Source organism: Ictidomys tridecemlineatus, chromosome 12 (assembly GCF_052094955.1).
Source record: "Ictidomys tridecemlineatus isolate mIctTri1 chromosome 12, mIctTri1.hap1, whole genome shotgun sequence".
Lineage (NCBI taxonomy): Eukaryota > Metazoa > Chordata > Mammalia > Rodentia > Sciuridae > Ictidomys > Ictidomys tridecemlineatus.
In genome coordinates, this window is record NC_135488.1 from 10099889 (window position 1) to 10121746 (window position 21858).

The 21858-nt window shown below is 43.6% G+C and overlaps 2 pseudogenes; one reads left to right on the top strand and one right to left on the bottom strand.

Moving 5' to 3' along the window:
* The first annotated feature begins 218 nt into the window (after positions 1-218).
* On the top strand, positions 219-10095 carry LOC144369499 (cyclin-dependent kinases regulatory subunit 1 pseudogene; annotated as a pseudogene).
* Positions 10096-16357: 6262 nt separating this feature from the next.
* On the bottom strand, positions 16358-19192 carry LOC144369004 (ran-binding protein 3 pseudogene; annotated as a pseudogene).
* Between the last annotated feature and the right edge of the window lie 2666 nt (positions 19193-21858).

Here is a 21858-nt window from a genome sequence, read left to right on the forward strand (position 1 = left end):
ATCTTTTCCCCTCAAGGCTGCTTTTGATGGAGAGCCTGTTAGGGGTTTTCTTTTCACATACAAAAGCCAATTGCACACTTTCTTAAAACCCTCTGCGAGCAAGCAAACTACACTCAGTCTTAAGCAACCATCAGTGACCAAGGAGAAAGCGTTTAAATGACAGAGTCAGGGGCTCTGGTTTATTCTGGTTGGTTTGTCCCTGTCACTGAAGCCATTCCATGACGTGGTTCACCAAAATGGTAAGCCTTGATGGTCACTACGATGGCCTAACACTTGGATCTTATGCAAGATATATTTAAAAAGGCTTGGACTGTTCAGAGGTAGCTTTGTGATGAGAACTTGTCAACTGCAAACCCAAATGAAAGTGGTCCCTGAACACGTGTCACAAGGTCAAAATGGGTGGAGAGAGTGTGCATGCGGAAATCCCCATGCTCTTCCCAGTAGCTGCCTCATCCTTTCTGAGCCAGTAATTATTCTTCATGCTTGAGGATGATTTGTGCCACTGGAAACATTGATCCAGCAAGGCAGAGTTTAGATTATACTCAAAGGAAGAGGTGTTTTCTGTTTGATATGTATGTTCTCCGATCTCCAGAGTGAGCAATGCAGAGAAGACTATCTGTTCGCTCAGGAACATGGAATGTCTCATTGTGGATTCAGTGTCTCTGTCCTCTGCAATGTCATCGGCTTGAAGCCATTGTCATGTGTGTTTGATGTCTCAAAAAAATACCCTTGCTGCATGGGGAACTTGGGATTCAGGGAGGACACCAAGGGAATTGGGTAACAAAGGGCTAATTAAAACTGGTAGAAAGAACAGGCTAAATGTTAACGTTGTGCGGGAGAGAACTCTCCTTCTGGATAAAAACATTTTGGCTTCACTGTTTGCTGACCCTCCTGCTGACCCTCTTGCTGACTGAGCAGGGAAATCACAACAGACAGTCGCTGGCAGATCTGGGGGAGGAGAGCGTGGGGGCAGTTCCTCCTTCCCCTCCTAGGGTCCTGAAGCCCCTTTTCCTCCCTGGGGCCCTCAGGTCTGATGGTGGCCAGGCCTCCCACTGTGAGTCCCTCACAATCCCCCAGGTTTCCTGGACTTTGTCCACAGCTCTCCAAAAGTCCCTTCTTAAACCCTCTTGGCACCTCCACTCAGTGCGTGTTCCCTCTCTTGCAGGACCTGGGGCCACAGTGAAGGAAGAACAGCAGGGCAGGGGTGGACAGGGCGAGAGAGGGCCTGGAGGGCTGGTAAGGGAAGCTTTAGGGGTGAGAGGGGTTAGACCAGGAGAAGGCAGGTCAGGATCTCTGGGGCTTTGACACCAGGCACCTGTGGGGCCTCTTGTACTGTGTGGCTGGCAGCTGACTTGAAGGTACTCACTTCTCTTTGGGTTTCTCAGTTTCCTTATCTGCAAATTCCCGATGCTAATAAAGCCACTTAGTTTGTATGACCTTTAGATGATTACACCGGTGAGTTGATCCATGCTAAGCACTGCCATTCTGCTGAGGGGATCCAGCAGCATGGTGTCTCCAAACTGCCCTCCAGGGCAGCTGGGGAAGGCCTCTCTCAGGAAGTGGCATCTGGCATGACTTTCTATGGCCAAGTTCTGATACACTGACTTGACAGGGGAAGAGGCATCAAAATTTTAGTGATTTTATCCCCATATCTTAACATTTATATTCATAACCAGTGATATTCCATAGTTTCTCTAAGTGGGAATACTGGTATTTATCAGCCTTAAGCAGCTAGACAGTATGATATTAAAATTATATCCCTGGTCTGGGTTATTAATTTATTTATTCTTATTCCTGTTATTTTTAAAGTTTTAGAAATATCTTTAACTCATATTACTTTGTGGGCTGAAAGCTAAAATTTAATTCGATAATTCACTTCACCCATGAACACATTTTTTTATCCTAGAATGTTGAGACTCACAGGTGCATCATGCAACTCACAATCACCCATCAGGGACCCTGTGGGAAAGGGCCCCTGTGGAGAGAAGGCACCTGCCTCTCTGGTTGACAGGCTGCTGGGGAATGAGGGTCAGACCAAGAGCAGCAGAGGGCACCAAACCAAGAGTCCACAGGGCCTCGCTGGCGATTCCCAGGAGGAAGGTGGCGGAGCTTATGGGACCTGCGTCCCAGAACCACTCATCACGAGGACAACCAGAAGGACTTCCTTCCTCAGAGTGCACCCTTCCCCACCACGGCCCACGCAGCCTGAGTTCTGCTGAGCGGCTCTGGACCTCGCGGTCCTGATGGGAAGAGCACCCTCTCCAGAGCAGACCCACAGCACTGCAGGAAGACCCGGGGCAGCAGGGCTGCAGCCAAAGTTGGTTCTCTTCCTCCTCCCGCAGGGTGGGCCCATCTTCCTGTCACCCCTTCTGCACCCGCAATACGCCCCCCACCCCCTGCCGGCTTCCTCCACCATCTCCTGGTGCTGTCTCTCACTGGTGTCTTTCACATGTCATTCTGTTTCAAGGTCAACCTTGTCGTCTTCACCTCTTCTGTGAGTCATTTCTGGTCTAATTGGAAATGAATTCATGATTTTTCTTTCTTCAACTGTTTATTTACAGACAACTTACAAATTATGCTATTTAATGCTTATCACAAAAACAATACACCTCAATCAGAGCAGAATACATAAAGGCTTTACAAATGCTGTTTGATTTTGGCCGAGTAAGTGTGAGAACCAAAGAGAGAAATAATTAAGCATTTTCTCAACATTCATTTGAATTCTGCCCTGAGGCACTATTGATGAAAGCGAAACAAAAATCCACTCCCAGGCTTAAATCAACAACGTGAGGAAACAACTTTGTTCATCTGTGATGCCGCGATAGCGCAATCGCTTCCTGAACTTTCCCCTCCAGTCCCCCTTAAAGACAAATGGTTGAATCTGGACCCGGGAATCTGAGGGCAGAAAATTTGTGATTTTATTTCTTAATAAGGGCTAATTTCCAACGCTGTTTTTATCAAAATGATCAGAAGTATTTAGCCAACCACAAATGACATTTGTTAACAATCATGACTCTATTTTAAAAGTCCTCTTGAGTTTTGATTTTGATTCCATTGTGTATTCATGTTTGTTTTAATGGAAAATAACATTCTCTACTATATTTTCAGGTAATGTTGACAAACTGGGAAAAAAAAGAAACCCAAACCCACAGTGTCTTTACCTGGTGGTTTCAAGTACACTTTGAAACACACCCCAGCCTGCCAGCTTCTCCCTGTGGTCTGTATGCAGGCCCCAGAAACATAGTCCCATTCCATAAACAAGGAAATCTACTGGACACAGAGACTTTTGAAACATTCGCTTTACTGTAATAGAATTATAGGAAATCACCCCAACCCAATTCTGGGAACTCAAGAGTGTCACACAAGAAGGGCAAAACCACCCAGCCTGGAGGAGGGAAGGATCCCTGCCGTGCTATAAAACATCCAAACTGGTAATGCAATTGGAGGGTGGCAAATGTGGTAGAAAAGAGCAGCTGAATGGGAAGACAAGACCAGCGGTTCCCACTCTGCACAGAGAAAACAATCAGGCCAACCCATGACACCGTCTCCCTCCTGAGGAGCAGGGAGGTCCTTGGCCATACAGAGGCCTCGCTGAGCAGGGCATTCTGGTGGGTTCTGGTTTTTCTACTCTTTCTTCACATGTCATCTAAGGAAAATGCTCTTTGTAGGAAGTCAGAGGATCCAAGGCATAAAACATGTGGCCATAGTTGGTAAAGGGAGTGGGCCAAGTAGAGATGCTTCGTGACTCTCTGTGTGTCTTATTAATTTGCTGGGTCTGGGGATGATGAAAGGGTGCTGTTCCCTTGAATAATAAAATGAAAATACAAAGTGCAAAATAAACAGATAACCATGTTCTCTGGAAGGAAGGGAGGTGCCGGGAGTGAGAGCGCTGGCCGCCACTGGTCCTGGAGGGTGACAACAAAGACTGGCTTCCCTCTTGAGCAACAGCTCTGGTCACCAGCAGGGCCGGAGCAGGCCGACTGCAGACCAGGCCTGGACAGGGAGGAGGAGGCAGAAGGAAGGTCTCTGGGGTTCTTGCTGTAGTGAGTTGGGGGCAGTGTGGTGTCCATGGAGCACTGAGCACTTGCATGCTGACCTTGCAGCATGGACAAAGCTGGAGTGAGACCAGGGGTAGCAGCAGTGCAGGGCTGGCCACAGTGTCTGAGCAAGGACTTTCCCCGTATTAGTTACATGTGGAAATGCCAGGCACACTGCCCACATCCCTTCTGTAACTGTATTTGAATTTCACTCAGTTTTTCCAGGTTCTAACTCCTGTTAGACTCTGTTTTCTTTGGGTCATGGTACTCTCCTCACATGCTTCTGAACTCCCCTGGGGATTCCAGAGGTCAGTGGCTTTGTGCCCTTGAATACAAAGGTATCCGGGTTCATTTCAGCACACTGGAACCCAAGAGGAGCTATGGTCACCGGCTTCAATCTACACGGGGAATGATTTGTAAGAGTCACAATATCACAACCACTATTCACTGAGCACATATTTTGGTCTAGATCCTGTGCCAGGTACCTTAGAAATATTATCTGCAAAAATCACCTCAACCCCAGCAGGTGAGACTGCGTTCTGTGTGTCAAGGGGACTGGGTTCAGGAAAGCCCTGATGGCAGGTAAAACATGATTCTGAGTGTGCCCGCGATGGCGCTTTTGTTCAATACGAGAGTTGTCATCTAGTGGACCAAATAAAAACAAAACCCTCAACGAGGGTGGGCATCGTCCAAGCCTTCTGGACAGAACAGAGAGGAGGGGGCAGGCAAGTCCTCTCTCTGAGCTGGGACATCTGTCTCCGTCCTTGGATGCAGAGCTCCTGGTCCTCTGTTCTCCACTGACTTAGAGCACCGGCTGTCCCGAGCCTGCAGCTGGCCGTGGGCAGGTTGTCAGACGTGGCCTCCGTGACCACCTGCCCATGCCTCGTCTATCCACTGTGTCCTGTGGGCTCCGCTTCCCGGGTGAACTCCGACTAGCCCTCAGAAGACCTAGGGGTGGTTCACAGCAGGCCGAACCAGGTGGGGAGGCAACCCCGTCCCTGAAGACTTGACGGGAGCACCTCTGAAACGGCGAGGTGGATGGAGAAGAACAACAGCCATCGAAGGAGCAAAGCTCTCTTGGCTGGCCAGGTCCGCCCTACAAAACACGGCAGGCCGCCACTCAACAGGGGACACTCATTTTCTCACAGGTCTGGAGATCACAGGTCAAGGGTGGTCAGGGGAGTTTCCCTGAGGCCTGTGGGTGAGGTTTCTCTCTGGGCAGCAGGTGGCTGTGATCTGTGTGAGCAGGCCGTGTCCTCCTCTCCTTTCTGGAGGTTAGCCGCCCCATGACCTAGTTCTACCTCAGTTAACTCTTAAGGGTCCTGTCTCCAAGACACTCACTCTGGCAATTCAACCTCTGTGTTTTAGGGGGACACAATTTAGAGTCCATCACAATCTATACAAGATAGAGTTGGGAATATAGCTCAGAGCTAGAGTACGGACAGGCTTAGCACATGTGAGGCCCTGGGTTCGATCCCCAGAACCATAAACAAAAAATTAACAGTGGTTTTATGCCACAAGGTTTCTAATATAGAGTGTCAAATTGCATTGTACCAATACATTTTCTACCTAGTAGACGTACAAGAACTTACTTTCTTAGCGTTAGATTGATATGAATATTATTGGATTTTTAAGAATTTTTTTTTCTCTCAAATTGAAATATGAACAACTGCATCTTGTTAATTTCCTTTTGCTGCATATTTTTTTCTGGTAGTAAAGTCTTAGTATGTGCTGGCTTTATGTCTTGATATCAAGTTTTCATTGCAAAAATATTAAAAATTTCTTATACCGTTGCAATTTTTTTCCTGCTACCTTTAGCTCTTTAATTAAACTTGTTCAATGTCCTATGCAGTGCTGATGTGCTGGGAGCAGGGTGGGTCCCCTGGTATCCGTGTGCATTCACACACACACACACACACACACACACACACACACACACACACACACAGAGTAATGCCCACCACAAATCTCGTCCATGTAACCTGCCTTTGTCCTTTTCAGAATTTTTAGGCAGTTCTCTTTTCCTAGTGTTGAAAGGTTCATGATAATATTTCTTGGTGTATTTGTTTTTCAAAAACTTTATGATTTTTTTTCAACCAAAGAACAGATGTCTTTCATTTCTAGGAAATATCTCTAAATTATTATAATTTTCTATTCATTATTTAACTTCTATTTTCTCTGTTCTCTCTTCCACCTCTGTTTTCTTTTTCTGGGTCATCTATTTATATGTTCAAATGGTGTATTGATCCTGTAATTTTCTAATCTTGTTTTTCACTTTCTTTTTAATGTTTTTATTAGAAAATTACAGTCACGCCTAATATTGTGGTTCATTTTGACGTGACCATGCCTGCATGGGATATAGACGGCTCCACTTCAACCCCTTCACGTTCTCCCTCCCCTGTTGTCCTTCCTCTGCTCTGTGGATCATCCTTCTATTGATTTGTAGTTTTTTAAAATTAGTGCTTTATAGACATTCCTAAAGATGAAACGCACTGGGGCAGACGCACACGTGCACAGAGCCTAACTTGGTCAGTTCCATCCCACTGTCCCTCCCCTCCCCATCAGTCCCCTTCCTCTCCCCCACTCATCTCCCTGCCCTGACCCCCCTGCCAGTTCTTCTTTCCCCATTCACTGTCTTTTTCTGCAGCTTTATTTGGGGGAGATTTGTAATTTGCGCAGACTTACAGAAATAAAATTCTACCACTCTGACTGTGATTTGCAAGAGCTCTTCTTTCCCTTCTCATTTTCTTCCTGCTTTCTCTTTTCTTTAATTTACTAACAGAGTAAAAAATTCACTAATTTTTTAGCAGACATAAATTACATACATATATCTATTAATAAATGGACTTCTACCTACCCAGGATTTAATTTCAAAACCCAAAGTATGGCTTTTCCCTGGTTGTGGATCATTCCTGTACTATCTTAAAGATAAAAAAAACTTTGAATCATCAAAAGTCTGGATTGTCTGCATTTATTTATGGTGGCAGGATGCAGGGGACAGTGTTCCAAGTCTTAGGGGTCTATCTCAGTCTTTGAAGGGCTTGTGTCCCAGAACCATGACCTTCAAATCTATTTCTTGGCTGTTTTTCTCCCTGTATCATGAGGCAGGAAGACCAGAGGGAGGTGAGTGGGAGAAATGTCTTTTGCTCCCTAATAGGACGAGTCTCTGATCAAGTTTGTCTCCCCTTTGGGAGAGTGAGCTGGGGAATCCGAGGAGGCCCTGGGACTACCACCGTGGGCTTCTGCACTCTCAGGAGTGAAGCCTTCCGCCATTTGTCAAAGCCTTGATTCATGTGCACCCCACCCCCCCACCCCCCCACCCCCCCACCCCCCGTTTATGGCTCCAGTGGCCTCCATTTAAGAAAGCCAAGTCTGAGTTGGAGCTCTCTGCATTTGGCTGTGTGTACAAATTTGGGGTGGCAGTTTGCTCAGAGTTCTCTGAAGGATCCTAGAAAGATAGTCGCTCTTCAATTGTCTCAGCCTTTTTTGCTGTAAGAATAGAAGTGATGACCATCAAGGTCTTCAGTGGTCAGAGCTGAAAGAGAAGGTCTTCCATTATCTTTATTTTATTTTTCCTTTTTTTTAAGAGAGAGAGAGAGAGAGAGAGAGAGAGAGAGAGAGAGAGAGAGAGAGAGAATTTTTTAATATTTATTTTTTAGTTTTTGGTGGACACAACATCTTTGTTTGTATGTGGTGCTGAGGATCGAACCCGGGCCGCACACATGCCAGGCGAGCGTGCTACCGCTTGAGCCACATCCCCAGCCCCTTATTTTTCCTACTTAGCCTCTTTATATTAAAGGGTTAAGAAGTTTATGTTTCTACTCTTCTTGGAGGATATACATACACAATTGCTCCATCTGATCCATTTTGATGAATTATTGATTTGGAGTAAAAGTTTTTTTATCAAAATATTTTTTGAATAACTTATTGACATTACATTATAGACTTTTGTTTATACGTGTTTAAACTTTTTATGTAAAAAATATTTTTAGTAAAAGTCCAGAGTGAACATTTCATTTGACCTATGATAAACTTAGATGTAAAGTTTCTAAAAGGAAAAAGAGTAAACCAATTTATTAAATATAGAAGCAAATACAGCCACAGTGTTTTGACTTATTTTGTGTGTGTGTGTGTGGGGGGGTGAGTTTCTTTCACTATAGGACACGATAGTAAGCATCTCAATTAAAAGGGGCCGTTTGCTGGGTGTGGTCATGCACACCTGTGATCCCCATGACACAGGAGACTGAGGCTGGAGGGTTGCAAGTTTGAGGCCAGCCTCAGTAACTTAGGCCCTCAGCAACTTAGTGAGGCCCTGTCTCAAAATAAAAAATAAAAACTGGGGGTGTAACTCAGTGTCAAAGCTTCTCAGGGTTCAATTTCCATATTAAAAAAAAAAAAACAGTGATCCCTCATCCGGCATAAAACTGTCCTTCTTCAAGTAAAATCCTTATTTGGGGGTATTTTGTCAAAGTGGTACTGGTGTTTATAATTGCTACAAAGTTACAAAATGCAGAACAACCTCAGAAAGAATAGAAAACAGTCAAAGCTTACTTCACTTTAACTTAGCTTTTCTTCAGAGAGGATGTAGAGTAAAAGTCCACATTGAACAATAAAAAGGAAAAAAATGATAAGAGAAGGTGCCATTATTATTACTGTTTTTTTTTTGCTCCAGCCATATAATTTTTAATTTCTTTTTCTCTTCTCTCACATGAAAAGGATATTATAAAGTATTAGATGATACAATATAAAAAAAGGTATCTTACAATATGTGTTTTATGTATTGTTTGACAGTTCTCCCTTTTAACTTTGTAGAATTTCATGTAAAGATCATTAGTTTTGAAATGGTAGTTTTTAATTAAACATTAAAGTAAAAGACAGGTGGCGCGTGCTGCTGGGAGTTGTTTAGAGGTTGGCGGCGCCGTGTTGGAGGCCCACAGGCAGAGCGATCAAGTCGCACAAACAAATTTACTATTCGGACAAATACGGCGACCAGGAATTCGAGTACCTGCATGTCATGTTGCCCAAGGACATAGCCAAACTGGTCCCTAAAACCCATTTGATGTCTGAATCTGAATGGAGGAATCTTGGAGTTCTGCAGAGTCAGGGATGGGTTCATTATATGATCCATGAACCAGAACCTCACATCTTGCTGTTCCCTCGGCCACTACCCAAGAAGCCAAAGAAATGAAGCTGGCGAGCCACTTTGCAGCCTTGAGCTTTACCCAGCTGTCCTTACTTTCTGACATCTTTTTGATAATGTGATTATGTTGCCTTCTTGTTTTCCACTTTGATATTTAAAGGATATTCAATCCACTGTTTGAATGTGCTGGTAACTACTTTGCTTGTGGAATAGAGCCACTGCTGCCCTGCCAGATGAGTGCTCTGTGGACCACAGCCTTAGCTGGGTTGGTCCCCAGAAGCCACAGTGTGCTCTGTATCCAGCAGAACACACTTGGCAGATGGAGGGAGCATCTAAGAATCAGACCACGGCTGTTACAGGGATTGTGTGAACTTGCCGTTTTAGTTTTTTCCTGCTGGGTGTTGTATGTATGGTGACTTATGGATTTATGTTTCAATGTATTGAAAATTTTCCATTTTATTTGAGAAATCTGTTCAATGTTAAAAACCTTGATTAAAGAGGAAGTTTTTATAGTCTAAAAAAATAAAATTAAAAAAAAAGTAAAAGACAGGTTATCCTGCTTTCTGAATTTACCAATGTTCAATGTAATTCTGTTTGTTTAATCCATGTAAAACTAGACTGCCCTTTTCCAAACTTTTTTGAGAGGATCTACTTTGACTCTAGTTTACCTACCTTGAGATAGTTAATCGTCACTATTAAAATTACAAATGGTCACATATTGAAAGGCTTATGAGGAAAGTTACTAGCACAATCATGCTCTGCTTAAGGAAGGCCATGACATCTAGAAATGCACCATTAGTCCATGTCATCTTATAAATGTCAGAGAGTGTACAGACACTAGCAAGATGGCTATGATATCTCCAGGAGATAAGATCTTGTAGAACCACCATCACATGTGTGGTCCGTCCTTGCCCAAAACATCATGGAGTGGTACATGATTATACTTTTGAGTAGATTTTATGTTTGTTTGAAATAGTTTATGAGTCACAAGCAAGTCGTAAACAAAGTACAGAAAACTTCTCCCAATGCATGTCATGCTGTCACAATCAAGATGTAGATGTTGTTTCCAACTGCCTTTTTATAAGAGAATATATATTTATCCCAGTCCATAAAAAGCAAAGATTAAATATCCATAGGAATCTTTACACTCTGATGGTGTGTTATAAATATTGAATACAATATAAGGCAAGACTGATAATTCTCATGGCTTTATGTCTTCCTGACTCTGTATGCCACGGATGTTTTGGTATCCTGAGAAGAGCTGAGAAGTTCTATTTTACTCTTCCCTTTGCCTTTCTTACTGAGCTCTCATGGAAAAGAGTCAGTTCATTTATTGGAAAGGGTCAGGTTCGTGGCTTCCTGGATGTGTGCCTTGATGCAAAAGAACATCTAGCAGAACCACCCATAAATGTTTGATGAACATAAAGAAAGAAAGTAATTTTTATTGAAATTAAGAAATATACTTGTTAATTTTTTAAATTTTAAATGTATTTATTTAATTTTAATTGAAAATGTTTATGTTTATAGTAAACAAGATGTTTTGAAATGCAAGCACCACTTGATATATTAAAAATCCTAGATCATTCTTTTTTGGCAAATTTAATTCCTATCTAGTCATATCTTTCTGTTAAGTTTAAGCATGTTTTTTTTCTTTTTTTGCCTAAAAATACACTTTATAGAAAATAAACATATTTGATTTTTTATTCTAATTTGTTATATATGACAGCAGAAGACATTACAAATCATATTACACATCTAGAGCACAATTTTTCATATCTCTGGTTGTATAGACATATTTGATTTTATGGAAGTGGGATAACCAGAACCATACTGAAATCTCTTTGCTATTTTTTTTTTTTGCAGGTTAAGTACCACAGTTTTATATGACTGAATGAACTAAAATCAGAAACATGAATGAGAGATTTGGATTTCTAACTGAAAATTCCTTTCAAAAGTATTTTTTGCTTTTTTAATCTTTACTGCTTTCTTATTATCAAAAAAAATAAATTGAAATATTATTGGTCATACAAAAAAATTTACTTTGGTGGAGTTTTCCCAGTACCTTTTCTGATATTGCTCAGTCCTTCTCGGTGTGAGTCGCTCTAATACTGTGAAATAAAAGCTACAAATTTTAGATTGGTTGTCTAAGTAATAGCATTTCTGACAAATTAATAATGTGATGCTTTGCTCGGCCCATGAGATTTTTCATTAAATATTCCCCCAACTGTTATTTACAATAGGATGACAACTCGTAATTTGTCAAGAAGTAAAGAACAGCAGGAGTACCTCTAAGAGAGGAACATAACCAAACTTCTAGCATGAGAGAGGTGGCTAGTGGCTATCTTAAAAATTCACAAGACATTGTCTTTTTATTTTTTTAATCTTTCTTACTCATATTTTAGACTTTTCTGTGCCTCTTTATATGTAGACTAATGTTCAAAATATAAGTGTAAGTGAAAAAGGATTTTCATGATGTGATCTAATCATGAAAACTGGGAAAAAAATCATGATGGCTCTTTCAAAGTCAGCACAGATAGCATAGATGAACAGGTTCACAAATGACCAGTGGCCCCAAATAAATAGTGATTTATGTCACATGAGTATTCCAAAGCACTGACACCATTTTTGCTCCAACTTGGTTCTCCCAGCGAGAAAAGATATGAAGTCTTCTAAATAATTAATTGGAAGGGCTGAAGATGTGACTGAGTGGACGGGGTCAGAAGCATAACATCCCAAGCTGCCACTACCTGCTGCGGAGGCACAGGCAGCACTATTCAATATTCAGTATGGATTGTGTAATTAATTTGCCACGATGTGAAACTGGAAAGGAAAAGGCCAGCAGAAGAGGGGAAAACTCTGAATGTTTTATTAGGTGGAAACAGGCAAAACCAAATTGCAACTGAATTAGGAAGACCTCGGATGTGATGTGACAAGGCATGGGATTAAAAGAAAGATCAGTTCCAGAATTAGCAGAAAGGAAAGGGTATTTAAGAGGAAAGACTAAAATGAAGGCAGAGATGATGTGGGGAATATTAGAGTTTTAAACGTTATAAAGTTAAAAAGGATAAAAGTAGGGAGTTTGCAGTTTATAATAAAATTTGCATGAGTTAAATCAAAAGAAGTGAAAATCTTTTCAATGACTTTGGCTCATACAGCATCTCCAAACCCACAACTAGATGTAAAAAGACAGTGTACAATTCTGTTGCCAGTATCTGGGTGATATTCCAATCACGGCAAAGCATGTGGGATAACTCCTTCCAAAAACATTACTTGCTCAGCCACTCAGGCTAAGCATCCTGCACCAGAGCCGGCCTGCCCATCTGGGAGTGGGAAAGGAGGCCTACAGGGCTCTCGCGGGGCTCTTCCTCAGAAAGTCTGAGTCTTTATCAATACCATAGTCAGATGTCTTCCCACAGTGTGTGTTGATTTTCTTGTCAAGAGGCCTGTGGTCATTTCTAATCCCCTCAGTAACTTTCTAGTGGTAAAAGAGAATAAGCCAGGCATGGTGGCACACACCTCTAATCCTTGCTACTTGGGAGGTTGAGGCAGGAGGATTGCAAGTTCAAATTAGAAAGGCTCTAAGTAACTTAGTGAAACCCTGTCCCAAATTTAAAAAAAATTTTTTTTTAAAAGTTGGGACTGTAGCTCAGGGCTAAAGTACCCCTGGGTTCAACCCCCAGTGCCAAATTAAAAAAAAATTAAAAAAAAAAAGAAATGAAAACCATACTTCAGTGATAGCAATGGAATGGTTGGGTCACCATGGGGCACTAACACGGAGAGTTTAAATCTAGGGATGCATATTTTTTATACAAAAAAAAAAGGGAGGGGAAGGAAAGGTGAAAAAGAGTGGATGAAGGTTTTTGAAAGCAATGTATAATGTTCTGGGAGTTATGAAATAATTTCCTTATTCTAATCCCAGTGTGAGCAAGGCTGTGGGTTAGGAGATGAGAAGGACCCTATGCAAAACAGAAGGCTTTTTGATGTTCTGATCTCAGCCAGTGTTTCTAAAATCCCCCTGCTGTCCCTAGAGCGATCAGAGAAGGAGAATCCAGAAGAATATGAGAATTGAGACAGGAACAATCCACTAACCAGATCTGGGGACTGTGCATGGATAGAAGTTAATTCATTCAAGGCTGGTAGACAAAAGAGCTCACTGGGGGCCTACAAAGAGGTTGTAAAATAGTTGGTGGAAGACGGTGGAAATGAGACGGACATCATTACCCTAGGTACATGTACGATTGCAAGAATGGTGGGACTCTACTTAAGGCACAACCAGAGAAGTGGAAACTTCTGCTCCATTTGTGTACATGAGTCTAAGAGCATTCTGCTGTCATGTGTAACTGATTGAAATGAATGAATGAATGAATGAATGAATAAATAAATAAATAAATAAAATGTTGTTAGGTAAGAAAATAAGCAAAGCATCGTGCTGAAGACTCCAATAATGGAAAGACCAAAGGAAATAGTTTAATATGGAAACCAGAAGAAAACAATTATGTTAACAATGCTATAGAAGTGAATGCTATTAGTATCTTCAACAGGATACAAGAAAAGCCAGGGCCTCTGTCAACAGAAGCAGAAACCTGAAATCTGTGAGTTAACAAACTAGATGAGATGAAAGGGAGACATGGGGAAAGGACCACTAGGAACCTCCAAAGGCTAGATGAAAGTCTCTAACAGCCCTGGGATGAAGAGAGGACGCATTTGGAACACAGAGGGAAGATCAGAGAGATTCCTACAGAAAAATGGATAAAGGCAAGTTAAAAAAAAAAATGGAAGGTTGAAGGATGGGGATGTGGCTCAGTGGTAAAGCCTTTACCAGTAACTGCAAATAAATAAATAAAGACCTGGAGAAGGCTGTATGAACATTTGCATGAGTTCCCAGGGAAGAAGTCATAACTGAAATACAAAATACTCCCATATTAAATCAAGAAAGTTCATCCCCAGTTTAAAACATTACCCAACAAATACAAATTAATAGACCATTGAAAGGAGGTCTGGTATGGTAGAGGAAAGAGAAGGGGGCAGGGGGAGGGAAAGGGGGAACGTGAACTTCAACCGATTTCCACGGATGGATGAACCCACCAAGTATGAATAACTATAAAGCTCTAAAAAAAATTATCCAAAAATGGAAGATGGAAATTAGGTAGAATTATATAGCTCATGATGCTAACAGAAAAGTAAAACAAATTTCACACTAACTAAACGAAACAAAACAAAACAAAAATATCAGCAAAACAAACAGATTATTTGGAATAATTGCTGATGATCTCGGCCTTCTCTGAAATTCTCCCGTCAGAAGACAGTTAAAATGACTCCATCAAATTTATGTAGGAGAAGTTGTGACACATAATTTTTGAAACACAATGTACCTTGCATATAAACACGATATTTCATGAACACGGAAAGTTTATTTATGGACTAAAGAAAACTAAAAATATTTTCAAAAATTTGATACCTTATGCAATGTGCCACAACTCACCTAACTAAATATGTCCCTTTCCATTTCTCTAGGACTTTGTGTCTTCAAATCCTGCTTGTACTTCTAAATCATTAATATTCTATTTGTACCAGATGATTGATACCAAGATGAAAACACTACGGTGCCTGGTTGAACTACATGAAATTGCTGCTTTTTGACTGTTTTTGATCTATAAGATCAAATCCAAGGGTTCAAACTCATAGAGAATAAATAAATACTTAACATTTTGATGAGATTTTTTATAGTAATTTAGTGTATCAGTTATGGTTCTTCAGAAAGAACAAAGAAAAGCAATAGATCTAATATCTCTTCTTTATATCTATCTATCTATATATATCTATATCCGTATCTATCTATCTATCTATCTATCTATATATATATATATATATATATATATATATTACATAACCCAGTAGTGTAGGTTGCAGAATGGCCAAAGAAAGTACCCAGAGACAGCATAGGAGACACATGGTTTATTGGGAAAAGCTTCAAGAGATCAGTGACTGCTCCAAGAAGAGTTCAGTGGCAACAAGATGACAAGTAGCACTTCTGTCCCTCAAGGTATATTGTCAGGCAGGGCTTCCTCTCCCTCATGGCGTTTAGTCCAGTGGCGGCCAGCTAGACAGGTGACCCATGTGCTTCCACAGTGCCCTGAGTTCCCTGCCCCTCCCCATTTAGAGAGAAGTTTTATATGTTAGTCTGCAGAAGCAAGAAGCAGTGACATCATCGAGTATTAGTTTGCTTAGTTTGCCTGAATCCCAAGGAACATCTCTCCTGGTGTAGACACAATAAAGTAGCTTTCTACGAATAAGACTAACCTGTCCTAGTAACCTGTCCTAGTTCCCTGTGTGCTTAGGAGAAAGCCAGGGCCCTTCAAGATAAAATGTATCTGAACTTTCTGGCCCAGGCTTCCTCTCATCGTTCCCTGAACCTGGCTAGAATTTGGGGGAACAGAAAACAGGCATTCAGGGACTCGGAGTTTTACCTCTCCCCTCTTCTGCAGGGGCCATGTAATCTATCTTCTCCATCGACTGAATATAAGGAGTTGGCTCACGATATTATGGACGCCGAGAAGCCCCTCAATCTGCTCTCTGCAAGCTGGAGGCTCCAGCCAGTGATGGAATTCTATTCTAGTCTGGAGACCTGGAAACAGGAGAGCCAACCTGGTATGATCTTAGTCTGAGGACTGAAGATGAAGGTCTCAAACTATGTGGTCAGGCCAAAGAAAAAGGGAGAATGCATGTTTTCTCCTTTTGTTTTATCGAGACTGAATGATGCCTCCCCATGCTGGGAGCAGCAGGGCACTGGCTTTACCGAGACTGAGACTGTGACTCAGATGCTAGCTTCATTCAGCAATGCTCTCACAGGGCTCTGGATGCAGCTCAGTGGTGGAGCACTTGCCCGGCATGCATGAGGCCCTGGGTTCAATTCCAGCACTGCCAACAGATACACATTCCCACAGACGAGTTTAGAAATGATGTTAAGTCCATGATGGGTAGTTCCCGCTGGACCCTGAAAGTTAGCCATTACATTTACCATGTCGACTTTTATCTATGTGATTATTTTGTCTTTAAATCAGCTCACTTTTTTTTAATTTTGTTTTTTTTTTTTTTTAGTTAAAAGTTTTAATGTAGTTCCCAAATACATTTCATATGACAATCTTACATAAATGTTCCAAAACACATGGGCATTGTCTGGTTTTCCTTGTCACTAGTTGGCTAAGGCGTAAAGCAGAGAAGTGTGACCGGATCTCCTGGGCAGGCCTCTGGTGTCTCCCCTGGCTCAGGCTTGCAGGGGGCTGGGCAGTGCAGACCCATGGAGCCACCCTGGCCCTGGGGCTTCTGGCTGCCCCTGGAGGTGTGGGTGGCACAGCTGCAAATCGAGGCCTCCTCTTCACCCCCGGGGCGCTGGGGGGGGCAGGGTTGGGGGATTTCCCCTAAAGTCCTGAGGAGCCTTGTGCACAAGATTCACCTCCTCTATGGGCTGCCCTACGGGTGGTACCCAGGCACCTACTCCTGTATGCTGTGTGCACGGGGACAGCGTACTGTCTGGTACCTGGTCCCCATGGCTAGCTAGGGCCCCGCTGCCTCTCCCAGAGGTCCCAGCCCATTGTGAGGGTATGATGTCCAGGGCTGTGCAAGGAATGGCCCACAGCAGGAAGCAGGCTGGTGCTAGGTGCCCGAGGACAGATGGATCACATGATGTGGACGGGGAAGAGGCTACTAGGGGTCCCTGGGGCCCCTCCCAGGCTCCGTGGCCTTTTTTTAGATAGGAATCTCCAGACCTAGGCCAGATGGAAGCAGACACCCCACCGCCCCGTGACTCAGCTTACAGGAACCCAGGTGGGCAGAGTGGGGGCCTACTGACCCCGGCTCAGAGGCCAGGACCACAAGAACAAGCCCTCAAGGAGCTGTGCCTGCTCAGCGCAAGAGAGCAACTCAATCCCAGAACTGAAAACAGAGCCTTTGGAAATTAAAAAAAAAAATTGTAAAATATAAACCATCAAATCAGAATATGGGAGATAAAGAGCCACACAGAGCACCCAGGCCCTGTGCTGGCTCCAGGCAGGTGCCACCCATGCAGGAGGGAGGGTGCGGTGGCAGGGGGGCCAGAGGCCCTTGCTGCACCCAGAGGCTGCAACATGCAGGGTGAAGAAACCAGGTCTCCCAGTCCCAGTGAGAAGCTGTGACAAGTCTTAATGTGCCATTCAGAGGAGGGGCAGGGAGGAACGTTCTTTTTTTTTGCTCATCAATATGATGAGGTCTCATGTCCCAAACCACATCCAGGCAGCTCCCGAGTGAGTCTGCTTTCCAACGGATGCAGATCCAGACTGTGGTCAACCCGGTGGGTGTGGCTCCGCCCATGGTGCCGCTGCCTGCGGGGAGGGGGCGGGCAGCAGACAGATGACCAAGCAGCAGCCTCCTGTGCGCTGGCTGCTATGTGCTCCCAGGCGTCTGCCCGTCACCTTCCTCACCTGCGCCGGCCCCGGCAGCCCCCGAGGGAGCCAGCACATCATCATCGCTGTCGTCCTCCTCGTGGGATGGGGCGGCCCCAGGCTCAGGGGCGGGCATCTTGGCCTCTTGTTCCTGCTCCACACGGCTGCGAAGGGCCAGGATGCGGTGGTGCAGGGCAGCGTACAGCTGGCCTGTGTCCTTGGAGCTGGCTGAGATCAGGAAGACCTTCACACCCTGGTCCTCAGTATCCATGGCGGTGATGCGGATGCTCTTCTCGCTGGCCTTGTCCATCTGCATCTGGGCCCACAGCTTGGTGTTGAGGATCAGCCTCAGGCTGCCCTGGGTCCGCATCACAAGTCGGGACTGCAGTGTCCCATCGTCGGTGGATGCCATGTCGTTGAGCCTGAGCAGCCCCCGGCCTCGCTTTACCCAGGACTGTGAGGTCTTGTCAAAGACAAACAGCTTGCACTGGGTCTGTAGCACGTTGCTTTCTGCCTCCTCCCCAGTGATCACTTCCACTTTCTCCAACAAACACTTCCGCGCTGTGGCCTTGGTGTAGGCAGCCCCTGACTGGACCAGGGACTCTTTCTCAGGGGTGGCCTCCTGGGAAGACGACTCAGATCCAGACTGCGTTTTCCCTGCTGGCATCTGAGCTGACCTCGTTTAACTTGGGGAAACTCAAAACACGCTGGCTCATGTTCTGGCCAAAGACGAACTTGTTGCTGGAGGCGTCGGCACTGTTGGCTGTGTTCTCTAAACTGGAACTGATATACTGGAGAAAGTAGTTGGTGGCAGCTGGCGTGTCTGAGCTGGGCTGTCCGGCACTCTCCAAGCCAGCTACATCGGTATTCTCATTCACCAGCTTAACTCTGTCCCTCAAGTTCTGCCCAAATACAAAGGATTGCTGTGCAACTTGATCTTTCTTCTCACAGTTTTCCTCCTCAGAAGTATTGCTAGACTCATTTTTCTGGGGCTCTTTCTCCTCAAGTGCATGTGCCTCGTCAGCAGATTCAGGAGGACTTCTCCGTGCAGGGTTTTCTGGTGATAATGATGTTGCTGCCCCCATGCAGTCTGCTGGGATGCTGACTCCATTGGTGCCACTGCTAGGGATGGATTGCGACAGTGCTTTTGGCTGTGGGGCTTGCAATACAGCTGGGCGGAGAACACTGCGCTGCTGTTCCTTGGGCTTCTGGCTTGGCAAACCTGCACTGGCCGCCTGGCCATGGATCAGTGTCGGTGGCTTCAGCCGGAACCCGCTGCTCTTTTCCTCTGGGTCTGAGTCAGAATTGCCTGCAGAGGACTCGCAGAAGGTTGATGGCATAAAAACATTGTGTTTTGACACTGACTGTGAAGGTGGGAACTGGGTTAAAGAGGACGTTCTTTCTGGCTTGACAGGAAGGCAGTAGTTTCCATCTTCTCGGTCAGAATCTTCTCCTGCTTCAGGACTGGAGCCTCCAGCTGACCTCTTTTGTCCTTTATCCTTCTGAAACACAAAGACGGGCGGAGCAATGGCAGGCTTTTCTTCGTTCGCCAGGTCCACCATTTTACTTCCTTAAGCCCTCCCACAAGGCCCCGCGCCGGCCCAGGCTCGCCAGTTTTCTCTTTTTTTTTTTTTTTTTTTTAATTTTGAATTCAGCCTCATCTGCAGCAGTAATCTCCAGGATGCCTTGCTTTTATTTATTTCTAATACAGTATCACCTGCTTCTCAGAATACCATCAGACAGCCCACCCTGCCCCTGTGAAAACGGAGAGCTGCCTGGCTTGCTGCCTACTGCTGAGTGGGTTCCCTTAATGTATTCCCCTGCTCTGATGCTGGTTGCAGCTGAGGGGGTAAGTACTGCGTTGGTTTGAATGTCCCCACTGAAATTCATGTTGAAATTTAATCCCATTGTGTGTGACTGAGTGGAGACCAGGTGGCACCTCTAAGAAGCGATTAGGTGATTAGGCTCTGCCCTATGGGTTAATGGATTAGTGGGTTGCCTAAAGAGTGGCTCTGTTATAGAAGCCAGTTTGGCTCTGTGACTCCATGTGGTGCCCTCCACCATGTTGTATTACAGCAAGTAGGCCCTCACCAGATGGTGAACAGATGCCAGCACCGTTCTCTGGAACTTCCCAGCCTCCAGAACCATGAGTCTAATAAACCTCTATTCTTTATAAATGGTCCAGTCTCTAGCATTTAATTAAAGCAACAAAATGGACTAAGGTTCATACCAAGAAATTGTTGTGCTCATTTCCAATCTTTCCATGTTTGTTGTACTTGTTATTGGCATTTATTTAACTATTCCTTCATTTAGTATTCATCTGCTTCAGAATGATTATTTGTTTTATTAAATGTGAGCATAAAATAAAGTGGGTGGCTGTTTTTAAGAAGTTAAATTGACTGCTGTGGAAAGACTCAATGAAGCTCATTCACAAAATGTTTTTCAGAGTAGATTTGGGATGGGTGAGATGCATGGAAAACATTGAGAAATAATGAAAACAAAAAAAAACAAAATAAAACAAAACAAAAACTCTGTGGTTCTTCCTTCAGGTTTCTTGGAAAAAGTCTTTAAAATCTTCTACAGCTCTCTCTCTTTCTTCTTTCTCTCTTTTTATTTCACTTGAGCCTCAGACAACAGGTATTTGAATTGATCAGACTCTTAATTTTTTCTCTACAACACCAAACACATTTCCCTTCCTCCTTCTCCTCAGAGTAGGATTGTTGCAGCACAGTACATGCCACTTAATGTCCTCAAGTACTAGTCAGGTTTCTATCTCGAAGGAATAAAACAACTTGTACTTCCACTTGTGTGCCATGAACTACCGTTTTCTACAGTCCTGAAAAACAAGCAAATAGAAACCCACTAACAAGGTTTTGCCCATAGCTGGTTTTAGGGATGATCTCAGTGTTACTGTGGATCTTAACTTACTTCATAGTGAGTCTGAGTATGGTTTAAATTCTTGTTAGCTGCTTGGCTGCCCCTTTAATGAATTACCTTTACATAATCACTCATCTTTGTTTCCCCGATGGGGGAAGTCGTGACCATTTTTGTTGATTTCTCTTGGTTCCCTAAAATACTAGAATATGTTATTTGTTAAGATTTGTGCTTGGAAGTCAGCAAACTCTTCTTTCAAATGGTATCAACCTATTAGTTTTATCTACAACGAAGAGTCCTAAATACTAATGTTAGTATAGCCATTATTATGTATTCATATTATGCTTTCTAATTAAGAGTCTTTTATAAGTAGTCATGTTCTCATCCCGATAATTAGAACCTCCCCAAAATTAGCATATCATGTTTCTTCCTACCATCCCCAATGTATGTCAGTGAGAAATCGACCTGAAAATTCAATCCCCTAAATAACTAAGATAGGGCTTAGAGCCTACATGACTCTGGGAGTGGGGAGCATTCTGTGCAAGTATGTTTACCCTGCCTCTGACACTGAGCCTCCAGTCAGGAAAAAGAGAGGAACACAAAGGAAGGGAAATTTGCAACCAGGTGGACAAGCTGGAACCCACCTTGGTCACTCACTGCCTTCTCACCAGCAGCTTTTACCATGTGGGTCATGATACAGGCATCTGTCAGCACATAACCACCCCTGGACCTGGTTCATGATTGGAGATACCAAATGAAGAGACCCGATAGGTGGTGAGAAGATGCAGACCTGTCACCTCTCATCAAACAGGAAAATCAGGGCATCTGCAGCCATCCGCATGAGGTATGGCAGCCATCCGCATGAGGTATGGCAGCCATCTGCATGAGGTGTGGCTTTAGGTGACCCTCTCAGCATGAATATGGCTAGTTCTTGACGCTGCTTTCCAGATCATATCTCCTGTGAGAAACCATAACCCCAAACCAAACAGGAAGAGGAATTCTGGAAAAGATTTCAACTCAGCTATTTGGGCACCATTTGAAGCCACTGACTTTGAGGTTTCTAACCATTTCCTCTATTCTTGCTATTTAAAGTGTGGATTTGGACCCAGCCGCGTCCACATCACCTGGGAGCTTGTTAGAAATGCAGCCTCGGGCTCTGCACCAGGCTCATTTCATTGGAATCTGCATTCTAACAAGACCTTTAAATATTTTGTGTATAAGTTTAAATTGAGGATTGCTGTGCTATATATTCCTTTGTCTCTTCTTTCTTTTCAATTTGTTTTTCTACAACCTCTTTTAAAAAAACTTAAAAAAATTCCATAAAGATGTTATGACTTCTTTGTTATGCAATTCTTAGACACCTTGTTATGGTTTAGAGATTAGGTGTTTC